The following is a 4033-nucleotide window of genomic DNA, read 5'->3' on the forward strand; positions in this document are numbered from 1 at the left end:
GGCCAGTCCTGCTCCCAACTGCATGAGCCGATTCCTTTCTATGTGTGTGCGCATGTCTGGTCATACCTTCATCTGTCTCTACACTACTTTATCTGTCCATATATATTTTTCTGAATTTAAAAAAAATAGTTTTTACTTCACTATGTTCATTATGATTATCCATGTATACTCAATGCTTCTTCTGATTGCCAAGTTTTGGGATTTTTTTTTCCACAACAGTCATTCTGACTCAAGCTGTGTACATTTTCCATATCTGATTTAAAAAAAACAAAAAACTTATATTGGGGCTCTTACATCTCTTATCACAACCCATACATTCCTCCAGTGTGTCAAACACATTTGCACATGTGCCCCATCATCATTTTCAAAGCATTCCCTTGCCACTTGAGCTCCTGATATCAGCCCCCCATTTCTTCCTGGTGCCTCCTCCACCCACCTTCCCTCACGAACCCTTGATAAGTTATAGTTTATTTTTTCCATATCTTATATCATCCTCCATTGCCACTCACCCACTTTTCCATTATTCGTCCCCCTGGGAGGGGGTTCTAGTTTGATCCTTGTGACCAGTTCCCCCTTTCTTCCCTCCCCCTCCCCTAATCCTCCTGGTATCTCTACTCTCCTTGTTGGCCCTGGGGGTTTTTCTGAAATTTTAAAGTAACTCACAGACATGGTCTTGACCTCCAGAAAGGAAAAGGTCATTGAAAAGCAGGAAAGACAGAAAAAGTCCTGAAACTTGCTCCTGAACTTAGAGTAGCTAAAGTTAACATAAGAACTGATGACAGAGCTGAACAGAAAACTTCAAAGGGCACCTTGGGAAGACAATGTAAACTATTAACAGTGAACTTACTTGGAGTAGTCAACCATTTCAAGACCAAGAACCAAACGTATTTAAAGAAGTACAGGTGCACTGGAGGCATTACTGAAAAGCAAGGCTAGAGGATTGATGGAATACCCATTCAAATGTTTCAAAAATTTACTGGAAGTATTCATTAGCCCATGCCAAGAAATTTGGAAGACAGTTATTTGGCCAACCAATTGGAAGACATCTAGAAAGTAGAGAATATAAAATAATATCACATGCAAGTAAAAGTCGCTGGATATAAAATGAGCTCCCAGAAACCAAATTGATTTTCAAGAGGGACTAGAATAAGAGATAGGATTGCTGACATCAGCTAGCTCTTGGCTGAAAGCAGAGAAAACTAGAAAGGTATTTATTTACTTATGTTTCCGTGGCTGTGCAAAGTAATTCAACTGTGTGGATCCTCAACAATAATGGATAATACTTGAATAATAGAAATTCCAGAAAACTTATTTGTGGTCCTATAGAGCCTAGACATAGACTAAGAGACAGTCATCTGAACAGAGCAAGGGGACACTGCGTGACTTAAAATATGGAAACGTGTCTCCCAGGGTTGTGTTCATTCATCATATTGATTCAAAATGTTTAGTTAGCAAATAACCTGAGAAGCTGGACAATATTAATAAAAACAGCATTACAATTGAAGAAGGTTCCTTCACAAATTACTTTATGCAAACGACACAATCTTGCTTGCTCAAAGCTTAGGACTTCAGACACTTACTGATGAAGATTAAAGACTATAACATTTAATACGAATTTCAGCTAAATCTAAAAAAAACAAAAGCCCTCACTACTGGACCCATAGAGCACATCCTGATGAATGGATAAAAGATTGCAATTATAAAAATGGCCTGTGGGCCACATCTGACCTCCTCCAGCTATCGGGTCTATTGCTACAAGACAAGGGTTATAACTGCCTCCCACTCCCACCCTCACCCTTTTTAGTCCTATTCTGACACCAACTACCTCACTCAACAATCTTTCTAGTTGGAATTTATGATTCATTGCAACGACTACACAAAATTCACAAATAATGCTTACAGTTATAGGGGTTATTAGGAAAGTTAAAGGTTTCAATTCAATTGAGAAAAGCTCATTATACAGTTGTTTACTCTGAAGAATTTCTCCTCTGCTGTACCTGAAGACAGGCATCTCTCTGGCCATCAGCCTCTTGGTCTGGCTTCCACTCTGATAGGGCAATTTTACCAAGCTCTTTGAGACTGCCAGCGGGCGTGCTACTCCACCATAAGCCTCCAGTGAGGTACTCAGCTCCAGCTTTGTGGGCCAGCAACACTCAGGTCCCCCAAGTAAGTACTCAAAGGGACCCCACGCTGCAAGCCAGTCTCTTTCACAACATAGCTGAGCTGTACTTGCTCCGTGGGATGTGAAATCCATTGCTCCGTTGCAGGCTCTGGGGTTGGGTTCTGCTTCTCATCTGGTGTCACAGCTGTCTCCTGATTCATGAAGGTTCAAGGGATCTCACGGTTCAAAAACCTGCTTCACTCCTTAGTCTTCTCTTTAGCTGGTAGTGAGCTCTCCCCTTCTGATTTCTGCAATGGCTTATTTCATTGCCAGCAGGATGGCAATCCTAATGAACCCCATTCACAACCACTCACCACAGAATCATATAATCCTCTATTTCTGCACCTGGCTACCAAGACCCTATAGCAAACTAAATGTTGTTTGTTGTAACAAAAGCCGTTGCTATAAATGCCCTATTAAATAAGGCACTGCATGGTAGAAGTTGTCAATGATTTCATTTTATTAGCTACATGTTGATCTACAATCAACATTCATGGATGTGGTGGTTAAAACATCAAATGACATCTTGCCCTGGGAAACCTGCATAATAATTATTTCAGGTGGTAAACAGCAATGATGTCACTTTGAGGACAAAGTGCACCCTAATCAAGCCATAATGTTATCGACTGCCTCATTTGTGTGAAAGCTGCCTAATGAATAAGGAAGACAGGAGAAGACTTGATCAATTGAATTTTGGTCTTGGCGTAAAGTTTTGAAAGCACCATGGACTGCCAGGGGAACCACTCAACCATCTTTGAAGAAGTGCAGACAGAGTGGTGCACAGAAGCAAGTGGTGAGACTTTATCTCAAGTACTTTGTACATATCACCTAGTGAGACCATTCCTTGAAAAAGAACATTGAGTTTGGTGAAGTAGTGTGTGGGGGGGTGGTCAATGAGAAAAGAGGAATGCCCCCAATAAGGTAGATTGGTGCAGTCACTGCTTTACATCTAACAATAATTATGAGGATGGGCTAGCATCCGACACTGTTCCTTTCTGTTGTACATAGGGCTATTATGAGACAGGGAACAGATTGGGGGCAGCTAAAACAACAACACATGTGTGCTAGTATGTAAAAAAATTGCAAATGTGACTTGTTAATCTCCTAGTTTTGATTCTCTATTAATATGTGTGCATATATACAGTAGTTAATTCTACTAAAATTTTACTCTTTTTATTTTATTAAGAAGCCCTAATGGTGCTGTAGGATATGTGCTTGACTATTCATCCCAAGTTGGTAGTTCAAACCCACCTGCAGCTTTTCAGAGGAAAAGATAGTCTCCTTCCACAAAGCGTTACTGTCTTTTAACAACCCACATAGGGCTGTTATTTTATCACAGTGGAAGTCTGGGTTAGTTTCTATTTCATTTTATCTATATTTTATTTAATATAATAAATCAGAAGTATATAATATTTATTCTTAAATGAAAGCAGATTGAATGCTTTCCAATAGAAAAAGTAACCAACATTTCAGTTAGAGCACAGTGTTGCCTCTCGTATACAGGCTATATTATTTGAAAAAAACAAAACAAAATGGTTGTTGTTGCTGCCGGGTGGCCATCCAGTCCGTTGACCCACAGTGACCCTGTGTGCAACAGAAGACGATACTCCCGAGTCCTGTGCCATCCGTGCCATGGTTGCTGTGTTTGATCCCACTGTTACAGCCACTGTGTCAATACATGCTTAAGGGTCTTACTCTTTTTTACTGCACTCCTACTTTAGCAAGCATGATGCCCTTTTCCAGAGACTGGTCTCTTCTGATAAGATGTCCAAAGTACACGAGACAAAGTCTCACAATCCTCGCTCCTAAAGAGCATTCTGGCTGTACTTCGTCCAAGACAGCTGTGTTTGTTCTTTCAGCAGCCGTGGCCCT

The sequence above is a fragment of the Echinops telfairi genome, unplaced genomic scaffold, assembly GCF_000313985.2.
Source record: "Echinops telfairi isolate 266 unplaced genomic scaffold, ASM31398v2 ScPeMD7_6;HRSCAF=24_1, whole genome shotgun sequence".
Classification (NCBI taxonomy): domain Eukaryota; kingdom Metazoa; phylum Chordata; class Mammalia; order Afrosoricida; family Tenrecidae; genus Echinops; species Echinops telfairi.